Here is an 18,289-nt window from a genome sequence, read left to right as displayed (position 1 = left end):
GCTTCCTTGTATTAGGAAGTAATGACTACTGTTTCTGTAGGAAAGTGGTTATATGGACATGCTGTGGGGGTTAAAAATTCCCGTGGGGATCTGGAGCTTGCTCCTTTTGAACTCTTTTCTTCCCCACACACTGATCTTTCAGGAGAGTTATAGTTTTCACCCTTTCTGAGGAATGGGGACACTAAATGTGTTTCAGTAGCACAGCCACCAAGGCATGTTCCTGGAAGGCATATTCTTTAGCTTTAATTCAAGTGCAGAGAGATTGTTTTCAGGAGAAACCAATAAAACGATGCTCATTGACCTCTTCTACAACCCAGGCCTCAGAGCTTTGCAATAATTCTCACATCCTGCTCTTAACTTCTGGCCAAGGAAAATGAGCCTCTCAATTTGAAGTCTGTGATGATGAACAGTTCAAGTACATCTTTAGATAAACTGTTCTCATTGCTCATTATCACCACTGTTAATTCATTTTCACTCTAATTTGTTTAGTTTATTTCTGGCCTTTAGACCTTATCATTTCTTCACCTACTTGAATCAGAAATCTCTTCCCCACTGAATCAAGTACTTTAACATGCTGACCAAATCACCTCTCAGTCTCTTCTTTGGCAATTGAAATGGAAATTGCTGTTTGCCGTTGAGAGATATATAAATGTGACCCATGGATTTTAATTTTTTATTTAATAAAAATTTATTTTGATAAAACTAAACCAAGATTCTTTGGATAATCAAAGTATTTTTGTCTGGCATATGAAAAATCCCCAAATCCAGTGTTTTATATATTTAAAATAGAATTTGTTTTCCTGACTGTCGATTATATTTTCTCTGGAAGCTCATGTATGTGAGGAAGAAAAGCTGGCTAAAAGATATTATCTTGGGGTTGTAATCACTTTTCAGATTACAAATTTAAGCAAAGCAAACAACACAAAAAGAATATTCCCTTGAATGGTTTACTGGAATAATCTGCTTTAATATATTTGTTTTCTGATTCTTTCTTCTCCTTTCACTCCAATCAGTTTTAATGTGGAAACTGAAACCTACAAAAGCTGCTCAATTACATAGACTTACCTAAAATATACTTGCCAGTCCCCCTGGATGGAACACCAATATGCAGAGGTAATTGGCAGTAGTGAGAAGAGAACATTGCACTTCTTCTGATAAGGGCTGCTAGGAACTTTAGTCATCAAAACTAATATGTTTCTGACTCTTCCTACAACAGTAGCTGTTTTTCTGAGCCCTTAAAGTCAGTTAAAAGACAGATCCAACAATAATTTATATTGGCTGGGGTTTTTTTGGTGTGGTGGGTTATTTTTGTTGTTGTTTTGTTTTTTTTCTTTTTTTTTGAATTAGTAATATTTCTTTCTTCAGGGAAAGGATTTTGATTATAATTTTAAACATTGAGTAAATCCACCTCTTAGCGACTTGTAACATTTGATATAACTTAGGATGAAAGCCCTGGTCAGGCACTGGCTGCAGTACTTTCCAATATTGAGCTAGAAAATTTTATGTGTCCCAGGAAAAAAGAATGTCTCTCTTCATGAGTTTAGTAAATAAAAATTTCACTTGAAATCACTCTCTGAAGCAGGAATGTTTAAGAACATGAAGGTCAAGTATGGCGAAGTAAAATTAGCTTAATTTTACCCAAACAACCAGGTTTTTTTTTTTTTGCTAAGGTCCATTCATTTTAATAAAGAAAAGAGGCAAAGGAATTTCTCTTAGATATTCAGAAAAATAATGGGATATTTTTACAGATACCTCCTAATGCTTAAAAGAATTCAAATTTTAAAGGTGTGCAGAGCTGTATAGCTGTTACATCTTTTGTCAGTTTTCATGCCCACAGATGTCCTACTGAAATAGCTGTGCATGAGCAGGTTTGGTTTGAATTTCTGTATCAGGACTCTGTTCCTACTGTTTTATATTTGATGGAGTAGGTAATATTCTCCACATGTTTATGTGTAATGCTTTTATTTATCATATAAGTAAAAAAGTCTCTGCTATTCCCTGTCATGACCTCTTTGATCTGTCTTCAAAGCACAATTCATGCAAACAACATCTAGCAAAATTTCATTTACAAAAGCTATTTCTTAATACACATGTTTTAATGTAATGCATTTCACTTATGCATCAGCTATACGTGCTAGAAGCTGCTGAACCAAAGAGGTATGATTTCAGCCTCAAATGTCTCAGCTTCAAACATTAATATGTTAAGAAATGCAAATAGGTGATGCATGAAAAAGAGAAAACAGAAGGTGAGAAACAGCCTACTCATAATTCTGTTGAGTAACTCAGTAGGCTGTATCATACATAGATATTTTTACGAAGAAATAGCAGATTATTTTCTTGTAAGACCTTATCCCTCTCCTCTAATAATGAGGCAGCCACTGTTCCATTGAGGAAAACCCGCCTAAGAAAAGGTTTTTCTTCTAATGTTGCCACCTGTCGTGGTTTGAGAGGAAATAGTTTTTTTGGGATGGTGTGGTCACGCCAATCGGTGTCCAGATTTTAATATTGGCACCTGGTTTGTCCACTGAGGGCATGGATACGCCTCTGAGAACACAGGGGGTTAAAAGCTGTGAACTCCCACTGGAAGTTCCTTTTGAGTTCCGGCCCTGGACCAAAGGAGACCTCTCCCCTGTCCAGCTCCTAGCTGGGCAGGGGGGAGGGGAGCCATGCGGCCGGAGGGAGGTAGGCCAGGCCTGGGCCGAAGAGTAAAAGAGCATTGCACTGCGAGGGCTTCGGGCAGCCATCCCCCATTCCCCCCCCGGAGGGAGAGAGAGGAGAGCAGCCTGTGCCTGTGATAGCGCGGCTGGAGTGAAGGAGAAGGGGGGGGTGCCCAGCAGGGCAGCCAGCCCTGGGAGTTCATGAACCAAACCAGCAGAGCCTGGGACTTTTAACCCTTCTTGGGATGATGGAACCTTGCAAATGCTGATTCCTCCTGGAGTTGGTGAGACTGAGAAAAAGTTGAGAAGAATTCTAGGTGGGAGGAGATGATGGAGTGGCTTTTGGCTGGACTTTTCTTGGATAGCTATGGACAGAACCCTTGAGTTCCTGTGACACAGAGACTGCATCCTAGGGGGAGGCAATGGCTCAGAGCCAGGAGAGTGCGGTGATGTGAAGGTGTGTAAACAGAGACGAAGGGTGGAGGGGGGTTGTGGTGGTGCCCTCCGTCTTTGATGAAGAAGAAGAGGAAGATGATCTCTGTTCGAGAGACCCCTCAGCCCCAGGGGGTGAAACATGGGGGGGACAGGTGTCCCAAAAGGAGAGGGACTGTGCTCTTTTTTGGAACTGGACAAAGCATCCTTAAAGGGAAAAACCCTAGAAGCAGCTCTGGTCCATGTGCAGTGGTGAGAGCACTGGACATGGAAGGAAGAGGTCACGATGGCAAAATGTTCTCCGGGCGGTGCCACACGTGACACGGAAACACGAGAAGTTTCGACTGTTTCCTGGGTGAAGTCTGTAGTGCAAGAGGGACTCCTCTCTTCTCAAAGAACTGAGAATTGATTATCCAAAGGGTGGCAGTGGAATTAAGAAATTTGGTGGGGGGAGGAGGAGGAAATTTGGAAGGTTTTCATCCCTGTTCTGTGTGTTTTTTTTTTTCCCCTGTAGTTCTATGTTAATAAAGTTTTTTTTTCCTTTCAATCATAAGTTAGAGCCTGCTCTTCTCTGTCTCTGATCACATCTCACAGCAGATACCAGGAAAAGAGGTTTTCTCATGGAAGCACTGGCATTTCGCCAGGCTCAGACCATGACACCACCACATTAAATATCACAGTAGATTGAATCCAGAGAAACTTGCAACTGCTACTGTGAGTCATGTGTTTATTCTTTAAAACCTCTGCAGTAAGGTTTGCAAGATTTTCACTCCAAGAGTAACAGTATGCATCTTTGTGGAAGCACAAGATGAAATAGACTTGAAATTTGCCTGGTCTTGATTTTGCTGCATCTATTAAAAAGTGTGAGCAACTTATTTTTGTCAGTCGAAGAATCAGACAGAACCATAAATAGGTGAAGTTGAAAAAGACTTTGAAGATCATTTAGTCCAATCATTAACCTAACACTGCCAGGTCCACCACAAAACCATGTCCATAAGCACCAACTCTACACATCTTTTCAATACTTCTAGGGTTGTTCCAGCTTGATAGCCTCTTCTTTTAGAATTTTTTAACTTTAACATAATGGAAATCAGAGCATTTGTACCTGCTATGACATTTGAAAAAGAAGTGAACCACTTTGTCTCACATTCTGAAATGTTTCAACTTTCTTTTCAGTCAACATTCAGTGTAATTTCAGCTTTTAAAAGAATAGAAATCATAATAAAATGATTATCACTTGAAATAACATGTTCCAATCATCTTCATCTCTATATTAGTCTGCTTCTATCCTTCTAGAATTGTTTTCTTTCAATGAAGGCTGCTGTTTGTGCTCTATCGGGTTCATCTTCTAAAGCAGAAATATTGCATCAAAGGATCTTTAATAAAAAATGCTCTCTCACTGAGATCCTTTTTTCACTGAATTCTAGAACTTCTTGTTTCCTTTAAGCCTCATAGTTCACTAGCTGTATAAGAAAATAACTTTTATTGAGTTCTTCATTTAAGCAAAATTTTTTTAATTACATGAGCTTGTATTTACCAGTATGCAGCAGTCATTTCCATGCCTTTTTGTCACAAATATAGATGATCTCCAGGGAGCTCTCGAGCTCAACTTATGCCTTGGCCCATGTGGTCATCATCAAAACCTTCTGCCAGTTTAGAAGCCAGAAATCTCACTTGCCACTGTGCAGCCCTGCCACACTCCACTGCAATTTCTCTGTTGCATCTGGCCACAAATTCTGCTCTGAATTTGAAGGCTTCAGGACTGAAGCATGTCAGACTTGCTTTCTCTGAATTTTTCTTGACCTCCTTGTACTTTGTTGTATTCCATTTAGTTGTGGCAGCTATTTCTCTAATTGATTAGGTGTCTGTGGATTATTTGTTAATTAAAAAAATACAGTATGGCAATAGTTTCATATAGATATCTGTAGCAAGGAAACATTATATGTGAAACAAGATATTTCTTATCTGACATTATGATGCAGTGTGGAGAAGTAGAGTCCTGGAATGGTAGCAGATGTCTGGGGAAGGATAAACTCTAGAAGTGTCTGGAGTGAACTGCAGGGGAGCACTGCTGTGGGGTGATTAGAGATGGGGCACAGGCAGGCACTGCAGACTCCACAGAAATTAGTTACTTATGGTCAGCTAAAGAAATGAAGACATGGAACTGGATAAAACTGAGCTTGGGGGTAACAAAGAGAACAAATAAAATGTATCTCAACTACATAAAACCTACCACCTATGTAAATTCAGTGTGCTACTTGCTGCAATGAAGAGAAAGCAAGGTGTAAAAATAAATGTACCAAATGGATAGAAATGACCTTGAGTGAGTTTTAGGCAGAAGAAGCCTAATCACAAATGATGATAGGTAACACTGGCATCCTCCACTGCCAACCCCAGAATGACACCACTTGCTTTTCAACCCATAGAAAATGTGAACTTAGTATCAGGAAAAGTAACTAAGAATTCTCTTTGTAATAATTTTAACTGTATTACTGTTAAAGCTTTCTTGAATCAAAGAATTTTTCTCTTTTCCTGGTAGTAATTACATATGTACTCATAATGAATCTTGGATTAGGCTCAAGATTTCAATAATAATGACAAATTAGGTTATTATACTAATCTTAAATTGTTGGCTTTTTTCCTCTCTCTATAAACAAGATTTTTACCATAATGCTCTGCAGTAGTCAACATCCATTTGTGTCTCAGACCTTGACTGATTCCAGAAACCTCCATCTTCTAAGTATGGAAAGACAAAGCTGTACATCTGGCTTACCAAAGAGATTTAATCAGAGTGAATAAATTACTCAGATGAGAATTTAGGGAGGAAAAGTTAATCAGCTCTTCTTCACTGTTTATTCTGCTTGGGCTTTAGTCATTAACCTACTGATGTTGTTGTTGAATTCACCCATTAAGTCATGGCTTTAAATTCCCTAAAGGAACTGAAGATTAAATAGTCCAGTCTATTCACATAAATATGAATTTTACAAACATCTCTTCTGGGTTTATTTGTTTCTTCATCAGCAGCCAATCTTTTCTGTGAAGATGAGTAGTCCTGCTCTGATATTTAGATAATGGCATGATGACTTGACAAGCAATACTTTAACATAGCTTTGCTTGTCCTAAAGCAATATTGTGAAGCTGTAGGATCAGCTTGTATCTGTAGTTAAAAATTGTTTGTGGATCTTCAGCAGGTGTCTGATCATATCTCACTTTGGATAGGATGTACTCCCAAAAGATGCAAAGTATTTTTATCCAAAGAAGTAGGTTACAGCTAGGGCCAATGGAGTTACTTAATGAAAGGATTGTCATTGAATTTGCACAACTGAAGCACACTTCTCAAAGTCTTACCTTCACAGAGTAATGCTCCCAGCTGTTGTTTAGACTGTCTTGATCTATGCCAATATGAGAGACTGCGGCAAAAGTTCTCAGAAATGAAATCTAAAGTAAGCTGAGATGATATTTTACGCTAGATAAGTGGTCTGAATTTCTCCATCTGTTTTTACTTGAAAGTTCCTATTAACTGGGACAAGAGATTCTTGACTGTTAAAGTTACAGCTTAGGTGATATGCAGACTTTCCATCTGCAGACACTTAATCAATTTGGTTAAGTAAATGATTTTCTGACTTTTCTTTTTTATAGTTGGTGGGGACTTCTGTGACCCCTTTCAACTCTGGGATCTTCTTGCATGGAATTACTAGGAACTGAAATAAATTTCTGTGCAAGTCACCTGGGAAAATGCACAATAATTTTCTCTTAATGCCTGTGTTTCTCTTAAAAGTTTTTAGTGAAAACTCTTTGCCCTAGAGAAACCAAATTTCTTTCTGGTATGTAGGGTGTGGGTCACAGAGAATTTGAAGTGGTTGAAGAGCTTCCACCAAAGATCTAGAAAGGTTCAAAAACCTAAGAGATATCTCTGTTGAGCAAAACTAGACACTTCCTGTATCACTGAAGTGTCGATTTACTTAACATTTGTGATGCTCTACAGATGGGGATGATGCAGAACTGTATCACTCAGGACCTTTGTGAAGGGTTCAGGTTCAGCTATTGTCTTTAGAGGGTGGAATACCACAGGACTGACTCAAGTGTTTGGATTTATGCACTCTTGGCCTTGTGCTGCTGTGCACAGAGAGAAAATATATTGCATCAGCCCCATGTCCTCAAGCAAGTAGAATTTAAATACTTTATGTATAAAAGTACCACATTTATAGCAGATAGTGTGTCCTTGTTTTTTAGAGCACTTTGCTAAGTAAAGTGTAATGTAGTGCTTCAGACTATTTGCATCAATTATTTTTTTCCTCATAAGAGACAGATTATTTTTTTTAAAAATAGCAAATCAAGCCTACTAAAAGTGGAAATAATTTGTTGGTTTTGTCGTTGTTGAATTCATGCTAATGCCTGCTATGGCAACTGTGTGACACAGACTGGGTTCTTACTCAGAGGTCCTTTCTACATTCATGTTTATAAAATCAAGTTCTTGGCATGGTAGGGATAGAAAATTTTTCTTTCCTCAGGTTGGCGCATCTGAACATAAAGCTCTTTACTGAGGCTTAACCTTTAAATAACATCTTTCCATCTAAATCCAGTAATAGATTCTAGAGGATTTGGTAAAGGAGGGTGAAAATGTTGCCTTTCTTTTCTCTAAGGGCTGAACAATTGCCGTCTTTGCTGATGAAGTGAAAGATCTGGTCAGATTCTCTCTGAGCAATCTCCAAATTAGTGATGACTGGAGTGTCCTTAAGTATTCTGCTAAGGATGAGAAGAAGTTCAAGAACTGTGTCAGAAAAGAAACTCTGAAAATAGGAACAGGATTTTGTGATCACAGCTCTTAGCTAGAAGAGCCCTGCAATTAATTTCCTGAGCTCAGGATTGTTAATGAGTATTGGCCTGTGACTGCTTAATGTAAAGGACAACAGATAAGCTGTGCTGTCAGCAATACCTGACAGAGCTCATTTTGAGTTAGCTGTGATGCTGCATTGAATTTTACAAATGAGACCCACCCAAAACTTATTGAAGCCCTGTCTGTACTCACCAATGAAATGATGAAGAGTTGTTGGAGCTGGTGGCAGTTTTCGTTCCCAGGATATCAATAATGGTGTAGCCACTGTTGGGAGATAGCCTCAGTTAAGATGATGTGTCATGCTAATATTGCTGCACCCCTTCCCACAGCATTGCTGAGTTTTATTGGGCTCTCAGGGCTGTACCCCTTGGGGTGCACCCTCACAAGGAGTTAGACTTTGTTAGAGCAAAGGCTCTTTTCTTTATTAACTCCAGCATCAGTTGAGTGTGGGTTAAATGTGCATGGGAGGGAGGGGGGGGAGGTCAGATGAGAATAATCTAAACAACCTGTTCCTGATTTTTCTCAATTAGAATGTTTCCTGAAACACTTTCAGGTATTCTGGATGGTTTATTGTACTGCTAAACCCTTCTTTTTAACAAATGTTAGACGAAAAGGCCAAAGGAGGAGACAGTATTTCTATATACAGGTAAAATATAGTCTCCTTAACTTGTCACTAGAAAATAGCTGAAAATTCTAGACTGAAGGAAGTTAATGGATAAGGAAATAGATTTTTTTCCTTACAATAATTCAAAAACTTATTTTATTAGTTTGTAACTAAAAAAGCAAGTCTCAAAGTGGAAAACAAATGGTTTTCTTTCAGTTTGAGTTCCTGCTGCTTTGTAATGGAAGATAAAACCAAGTCGCTTTCATAATTTATTATTTTTAATTTTTGAGGATGGAAGAAGTAGATGTATTTCATTGTTTAGACCTGAATCAAATGAGGAGAAAATCAATGAGGGAAGGAATGCTGTATCATCTGGTGAACTTAACAATTTCTTTTAAAGAAAGGGAGTCTGCAGCTTCTCAGTACCACGCCAGCTTTCACATTTTGATGAAAATGAACCATGAAACAAAAGGATAAAGAAGAGCTGCATTCAATATTCGTAACTTGTTCCTTGAAAAATATTTTTCCACCCCTATCAAATTGTAGAGGGGAATGTAGAAGAAAAAAGGCAATTGCTTTCAGATTGAATGACTTCAGAGATTTTTACTTCTTTGACACAACACAGCATTATGTACAAAGCACTCAGGAAAATATGCTTTGCTTTTGTGCCTCATTTTAAGATGCCTTGTTGAAGGGTATTTAATCTTTTGAAAGCTGACTTTCATTTGTTTGCAATATTAATCTGCTGACTTTTCCCATGATCAGTTACATCCCAAAACACAAAAGGTCATGTAGTCAAAGGGATAATGAAGTGGAAAAAGATAAGAATGCTTTAAACTCTTTCCTTAGAAGGAAGATGTAAGGCACTTGGGTGAAACTCAAGTCTGTAAGGAGGAAAACAATGTGATAGCTTTGATGTAGTATTTTCCCTTTATATTTGTTGCTTGTGTTGGTGAATATGGAATAATAAAATTCAGATAGAACATGGTTACCTCTGTCAGTTTGTAGGAAAATGGCATCGTATGGAGTGGTTTAAAATACAATGGGTTTCCAGCTAGCTCTAGTTTCACCTCATGGAAGCAAAAGTGTTTTCAAAATACCCATGAGATGTAGATGCTCTTTCACTTTAGTCTGTGTTGGTGTCCTTTATTCATTTTTTCTCTCTTTCTCTTTTTTTAAATTGCAAATCATATTTGCATGAAATTATTTTGTAGCTTCTGCGATTCAGTCCTGTCTGAATTCCTTTGGCTCTGTGATACCATTTTATCATTCTAAAATGATACTATTTAAATTTCCATAGCAGTAATCTGTAACTTTGAAAGAAGGGGCAGTGGATTAATTTGAGGGATACTCAGGACAGATGTTCTAAGATGGTGCTATGTCCTCCATTTTCCACCACAAAAGCCAATGATTTGAAGCTAAAATTATTTAAAATCCAATATGACTGAAAAAAAGGACTCTTCTAGATCTTAAGCTTCCAGTGCAAAAGTTTTTATTTATGTTGCTCTGCTTTCTGTTTTCATAAAATGTGTAGATCATTTTAAGTCATAGGTTTGTCCTGTTCCTTCTACATAACCCTTGTGTTTTGTTTCTCCTAAGAGCAATGATTCTGCAAGTGATTGCCTGTGAAGTCTTGGCCAGAATTTATTACTTTGTGTGTGATATTACAGTAGCTCTCCAAGTTGTGTTTCTGAAGTAAGAAGACCAATGTGGATTTTGTTTCAGACAGTTTGTTACTTTTTTGCAGATTAAAGGGATGTAAGAATCTTTTGTTGGCAGTCAATCCAAGAACATTTCTTGAAAAAAATAAGGTCCCATTTTCATAGAGACAAAAGCAAAAATAAGTGTCCTACAATGAAATAAACAAGCACATTAAATGCAGTCTAGAGAAACATTGAGGATATTAAAAAGATTCTACCTGATGACTTTCTCAATGCAAAAAAACCTCTTTTGTGTTAATATCTGAGAATTGTTTGTGGAAAAGTCAACTACGTTGTATTTTGCAAAAATATGTTTGGGACATTCTAAATCATGTCTGGTAAATTCTCTCTGCAATAATCATGGATTAATTTAAATATGAGCACTGTTTTTAATTCTAGGGTTTAAAATGGATGGCATTGTAGTACAGACTCACTTCCAATTTTGGATAATTTTCAAGGCAGTTACATTTTCTAGACAGGCTCAGGTAGACAGCCTTATGGATAAGGTATATTAGTGGTTTTCTCTTTGTCTGGATTAGTCTTGAAAAAATCAGGCTCGTCTTTTGTATTGTCAGATGCTCATCTGAAAGAAGGAGCTGTCTTTTTTTTTTCAGGAAATTAATAAGACTAAGTTATTATATTAATATATAGACAATATGTGATTCTTAAAATACAATACTGTGGACTTTTGCATCACTCAAAAAGGAACTGATGTTGAATATTTTGTCTACAAGAAAGAATACCTGGGAAATCTTGTGGTACCTTTTCCGGGGCAATTTGTTTTTCCGCTATACCATACAGAGATAGGGAAGATATTTCTTTTCAAAGACTGGATTAAGGTTCATAATGTTTTTTCTGATTTTTTTTTTCCTAATTTTTTCCCCATGTTATTTCCAAAGTGCTTTTGTTTGCTTACCCCTCCAAGAATATTATGGTGATGTAGACAATTAAGTATAGTTAATAAGGCCTGAATTAGCCTTAGAATTCCAGTAAGTGAGTCCCAGAATAATCTGATAGTGTTTTGGAAGATGTTGTTGTTGAGATACAGAAAAAAAAAAAATCTCCATATCTCTTTAGACCCAGACTGGATTCCTGTTTTAAAGGATAAAATAAAAATGAGATGTATTTTTAAATCCTCGGGTGTGAAATGTATTTCAGTTTCAAAACTGTGTGAAGTACTAAAATAAAATGAAAGCAGTCTGATTACATGGGTTTCAATGCCAGACAGGCTCCAGATTTATTCCACAAGAGATATGGCAGATTTGAATGTGCAAGATTAAATTAATGATTTCTGTAAAGCACTTAGAGCACTTCATGCTTTTTATGCAGTAGCAGTTTTGAGGCACGGAATGTAGTTGCAGGCTCATACACTTAGGGAAAGCAGGTTTGCTGTGAAAATCCTCATTCTTTCCTAGAATTGGGTTCTGTCTTAGGTAAATTTATTTTCACACATCTGTGCTTTCCACCAGCTTTAGTGAACTGTGTGGCTGCTGTCAAATGACTGCCCATACACTCATTCCAGTGCTGGTGCAAGGGTGCAGCTCAACCTTTGAGCCCAGAGTTTCTGCACAACAAACCTGAGTCTGGAGATTGCTACTGCTCTGTAAAGCAAAGTCCAGCAGCTGTACTTAACTTTTGTCTCAACTATTTCCTGTCTCAAAATGCAATTTCTTATTGCCTATGTTGATGAAACCCATATTTCTTTGCCATTTTAATGAATTATCACTAGTTGCTGTTTTGATCTGTAAATCTCTTGATTTTTGCAACTGCCTCCCAACTCCCGTGCCTGTCAGGTACTTGTCTCCTGCAATCAAAGCCTCATGAACAAGAGCATAAAGAAATCCCATGTTCCTGGGTTTGCTATGTGTGAGAGAGAGGAAGCCCAGTCCCAGATTTATCTCCAGGGTGTATCTTTGTGGGAAGGCTAAGGTCAAAGGTCCACGTCCAGTACTCCAAGCCTCAAAGCACATGAGCTCTCTCTTCAGTTGTGTTTTGCAGAGCAGCATCTCGTGCTCTGGATGTACCCAACCTTCTTTGACAAGGTGGAGGGCAGGGGCTGTTCCCAAAACATCCCTCCTTGTGGGTCATGTTGAAAGTAAGGACTGACTTGGGTGACATGAGACCCTTTCCCCTTCTCTGTTCTCCATTCCATAAAGCTTCTTGCAGGCCTTCTGAACTCCTGGAGCTCAGAAGCTGGATGAGGTACTGGGGCCTTCATCAAAGCTGTGCTATTCATCTGACTGATGAAAATGCAGCTTTACTGCAGCAACTCAACTCCAAATTCATAATACCAATCTTGTATTCTGAAGTTGTGCTCGACACACAGCAGTATTTGACCCTTTATTCTTCATTTTACTTCTCCTGACCATCACTGTCGATCTGTTGGAATGCAACAGGAGAATCCCTGTTTTTTCAAAGGGCTGGCAGATCAAATAATGAATTTGCACGCCCTCTTATTTCTGTACAGTCTAGTTACTCTATCAATGATTTTCAGTATTTGGAGTGGCTACTGCTCTCCCTTCTAAGATTGCTGTTTCTGCTCACTGAATTGAGGTGATTTGGCTCCCTACCCGTCATCACTGTGATCAGAGTAACTGAGCCACACAATCCTTTTATTTCCCTTTCCTGAGGTGCTATTTATGACAGTAGATATTGTTTGCTATTGTATTTCTATTTTATTTCAATTACATTACTCCACGGGATTAGACTCTTCAAGGAGTTTAAGAGAATAAAATGCAGTATTACTATGTGCTATGAACGGTCTAAAATGTTTTCACTATGTATCTCCCTGTTTCTTTGCATGTATTAAAGGTAAAATAATAGTAAAAAACTTGTTGAAGTGTTTTTTGTGTTGTCAGTAAGATGAAGTATTCTTAAGGAAGAACTGCTGGAATTTATAATGCCATCACTAGAGCCTAACATAATGATTGAGTGTTGCTTTATGTATACTGGTCATCATTTAATAATGCTGAGTTCCTTCTTCTCTTTCTGGTCACTTGAAGTTAGTTTGAGAGAAGAATAAATCAAATTTGAAGTATGGAATTTGTGATTTGTTGCTCTTAAAATGTCAAAATTTATAAAAGATTAGTTATATTGCTCTACATTTTAATATGACTTATTTAATTTGCTTAGTATAATTTCCTTTCCTATATGTTATCAGGAATATATTTGCATATATCCTGAAGGCATGGGTCTCTTTATTTGAGCTCTTACATTTTTGAGAGCTGCAAAAATGCTGGTCTTTTTTTTTTTTTTTTTTTCTTAGACCATTGCATCTTTTTTCTTAGTTCTATTACTACCTGAGAGGAAAAAAGTCAAAAGATACATATTCTGCTTTTCTCACAGTGCTCAGCCTTGCACTGTCAAAAATGTCACAGGTTAATGGTACAACTGAGCCCCATTTATCTTTTTCTGACAGCTTGTCCAATGTTGTACATCTAGCAGTGGCATCTCTCCTAAAGGAAGTGACATTTTTAGCCTTTGTTCTTTTCATATGGGCCTATTAAAAGGATTTACAGTAATTCTACACTGTGTTGGTAATATGTTGCTTCTTATTATGTGAAACTACAGTGGAGATTTTAGGCTAATTTTGTTCCACAGAATAATTAATACACAGCTGAAAATTAAAGTCTCACCTTAGAGATCTGAAATTATAGGAAAGGATTTTGTGAAAAATGATAGTATGTATTTTTAATTTTACAACATTTCTATTGCACTTTTTAAATTATTTATGGAAGCTAAAAAAGGCCAACATGTGTTGGACAGCAACGTAATTTTATCGGCAAAAAATGTGAGTCTTATTGATGACTTACAAAATGCATCAAAATTTTTTTTCTGAATTGAGTTTTATATCAGGGCTAACTAAAATCTGAATATTGCTGGTTAAAGAAACAACGTTGTTTCATTAAGCATTTTAATATTGATTGTTGTGTCTCTATAGGAATTAGCTGTAAGAAAAAAACCTAAAAGAAATGGTCACATTTTTGGAGATGTTTGATTAAATTAAATTTTACAGACTTGGATGTCATTTTAACTTGTAGGCCAGAAATGGTTGGTATTTTAACCCTTGACTTATAAGAAGCAGCAATTTAAATGAGGTGGTGTTTCAAATACTCTTTTCTTAGTTTGGATATAAAGAGGGATATTTATCTTTTATGGTCTGGGCACAGTGCAGCTTTATTGAATTCCTTGAAGAGCAGAAGAATATGGAATATTTCAGTAGGAAGAGACCTACAGGGATTATCTACCCCAATTCAAAGACTATAATCTTTTGAGTATGCCTGGGCAAGAGTTCTGGATGCTTCTGTGGTTTTGGACCAGTCCATTCCCTTATTAAAAATGAATTCTTACTTTATAGATTTGGAATAACAGGTATTTCCTTTGTGAAATAGCTGAAACCTTCTCAAAAAAAAGGCATATCTGGTTATGTGTTTCTTATTTCTTCTCCCTGTATTTTTTAAAAAAGCAGGTCACATACTCATTCCAAGATGATTTTCTAACAAATCTGAAAACTCCTCATAGTTACACTAGCTGAATCGAGTTCTGTATGAAGTCCTCTGAATCAATCAATTTTTATTCAAAAGTACTTAACATTAGTTTTCAATAATTAGTCTTTGTGTTTCCACATTATTTCCTAATACTTCAGTATTATTTCATAGAAAGCAGAAAATTAATGACATTTCTTTGTCCTTTTAAAATTTCATGAAATTATTTGCATTTTATAAGGTGCACTCCGTATTTCAGCACAGCTGATTTGTGCACCCAGGAGCAAAGGATGAAAGTAAGGGATGCTGTTTTCAGAAGGACAGTTCACTGCAGAGGAAAACATAACCATAGCCCATCACTACAGAGAACCTCACCCATCCCTCCCCAAAACCCAGCCAACCAGCCAACAAACACCTCTTCCTTAAGGTTCATTTGTAGCTTTTACAGAAATACTGTGATTAAAAAGGCTGATGGAAATAAGTAGCAGTTTGTTGGGATTTTTTTTAAACAAAAAATTATACCTAAAATTTGATGTGGAAATTTGATCCTCTCCATTCACTCTGCATTAATAAGCTTGAGATCAAACCTTCATAGGGTTAATAGTGGATATGACTTTGGTGGCCCATTTCAAGAAAAATGAGAGTATATACTGGGATGGACCCAGGGTCTACTGACAAAATTTAGAAACTTGTGAAAAACAGGCTTTGTGACTCTTGAGGAAGAACTCTTGAGTCTCAGAGCTCACTGTGTGGTCAGTCAACAAAAGTATATTGGCTTATAAAAAAAAAAAGCCAACCAAAACTGTAATAAGCAGTCCTGATAGTGTATGAGAGCTGGATAATGTCATTTTATCCATGTTTACCCAGTGACAGACTGATAGGTCTTTCTCAGTCTTTCTGATAAAGGCCACAAAGTATCCAAGGTATAATTTGCCCAAATTTAAATTTTCCCCCCTTACATACATCAGAAGAAGTTTTGGAAAAGACTATCAGATACCATTATGTGCTGACTTGAAAATCAGTTACATTAAAAAGACATGGTTTTTCTGCCAAACTGAATGGAACTAAGAATAATCTGAGAATGGGGGTGGGAGGGGGGGAAAGAAATGCAGGTTATATCAGCATGCAGGAGATGTTAGTTTCTCACTTTCCCACTCTGCCAATCCATCCTCTGATGAGAAGACTTAAAAAATGCACAGTAGCCATATAAGTGTACATAAAACCACCAGCTTTGCTTGGCTGGAGTTTATTTACTATAATCATCTATGACAGGTGAAGGAAAATAACACCAATATTTAAGGTGATGTCATATTTTCAATGCACTTTAAAGTAAATTATGTTGTTTGCTAAAAATTGAACTAGTTTTTCTTCAGTCAATCACTGCTAATACATTTCTAATATAATGGAAATTTTATGACAGTGACTTGAGTTTCTTCAGGTACAATATTGTTGATCAACATATGGGAATAATCACCAAAATTATTTTATTTCAGTATTAGTAGTAGTTCTAAGAGGTTAATAAATCAAATAGGCACTTTGAGTTTTGCATTTTGCATAAAAGAAAGTAGTGCAAATAGTTGAGCTGTATCATCTATGTCTTTTACTGGAAGAGTTTTTCTATACACAGAAAATATTTGATATTATTTTCTGGATTATGGGGTCCTGCCAACTATAGTTAATATAAGAATAATTAGAGTAAAATTCACATTCACCAGAAATACAGAGTTCATTTTTATGAAATGACTGGATAAAATTAGTGTTTAAATTAATGAGCCTATGCACCAATAAGTGTATTTTTTTCAGTAGCATTTATGGATTTTTTTTTTTCCTTCCTTGATACTTTTTTCCCTTTTCTATCCTAATCACTCATCTATCAATATCGTATCATGAACATTATTTTTTGTCTTTTAATTGTTTGAATGGCATCACCTGAAACAAACTGTCAGACTGAACAAGGGGATTCCCTCCAGAGTGAGTATTTATGTTCTGTCAGTGTCAAGAAGCCCCAGGCAGACTCTTATAATTTAGAATCAGAAGGAGCTCAACTACATTGCTAGCCAAATTTCACTGGCATGTGAATAGTTTAAATCCTATTCATTGTTTGAATGATGAGTTTTCAGTCAGATGTTGATTTAACAGTATCTGACACAAGCCAATACATAATGATGATGACATAACATTGGAAGGAAATTAATTAAATGACAATTTATCAGGAAGTGGTTTAAAATGATGAACATACAAGCGTGTCCACTGGATTTCATAGAATCACAGAATATCTCAAGTTGAAATGAACCCACAAGGATTGCTGAGTCCAATTGCTCCTCACAGCACTACCTAAAAGCAAACCGTATGCCTGAGAGCATCAACCAATGTTCCTTGAGTTAACTACTGCTTCTAATTTGACAATTTGAGGAGAACCTTCAGCTGTTTGAATGTTTGATTCCCATGTTTTAGATGTTTGGCCAGGCTGTGTTATTACTGATTTGTGTGTTTTCCCAGAGCCATCTGTACATACTGTTATAGCATTTAAAGGCACTTCACTTAACATGGGTTTTTCTCTGAAGATCAGTTTTGCTTGCCACAGCTGGTGACCTGGAAAGTGAATAGAACAAACACCTGAGAAGTTCAGTAATGCAATTTGCAAATCCTCTGATTTTTGCAATGCCCAATCAAAATATCCCTTTTTCAAGGGCAGATAAATCACCCTAAAATATTTGCCTGCCATTGATAATAATCGTGTGCTGGCTCTGATTATGGTTTGTGCTGTCATTTCTAACATTATCAACATTGTTTTTGGAGATCTGTAAGGCAAAAAAATCCACTCTAGTATCAGTAAAGGATCTTTTTATCAAAGTGTCCCATTGAAATATGAGACCATACAGTTGCATGTTTTCTCCTTGCACTGCAAGAACAAAGGGTAAAGACATGAGCTCTGGCAGGTGGAAGTCTGATGGTTTTGAATAATCACTGCAGTAATTTACTGGTTTCTTTAACATGAAAACCTCTTTGTTGTTTTTGGTGGTACTGGCACCTCTTGATCCCCCTCATGCAAGAGAAATGAACATGATAAAGATGTTCAGCTAAGGGTAGGAGAGATGACCATGACAGCAGGGCCCCTCACATAAGGAAAGGCAGGGAGGGGTGGGACTGTTTGTCCCAGAGGAGAGAAGGCTCCTGGGGGGGGGGGGTCCCATGCATATGTACAAACACCTGCAGGAAGGGTGCAAAGAGGACAAGCTCTTTTCTGTGGTGTCTGGTGTCAGGATAGAGGCAGTGAGAACGCTCTGAAAGGCAGGAGAGTCCATCTGAACATTGAGAAACAACACTTTTTCTCCGTGGATGTCACTGAGCACTGGTGCAAGTTGCCTGGGGAGGTAACAGAGCCTCCATTTTTGGAGATATCCAAAAGCCTTCTGGACATGGTCCTGGGCAGCTGGCTCTAGGTGGCCCTGCTTGAGCAGATGGGTTGGACCAGCTGAGTTCCAGAAGTCCCTGCAAACCTCAGCCATCCTGTGATTTCTTATAGACACAAAATGGGCTGTTTAATACACTGAATTACAAATTAGAGGATCTGG

Source organism: Haemorhous mexicanus, chromosome 4 (genome assembly GCF_027477595.1).
Source record: "Haemorhous mexicanus isolate bHaeMex1 chromosome 4, bHaeMex1.pri, whole genome shotgun sequence".
NCBI lineage: Eukaryota > Metazoa > Chordata > Aves > Passeriformes > Fringillidae > Haemorhous > Haemorhous mexicanus.
The sequence above is the reverse complement of the archived record's forward strand: the minus strand, read 5'-3'. Positions refer to the sequence as shown.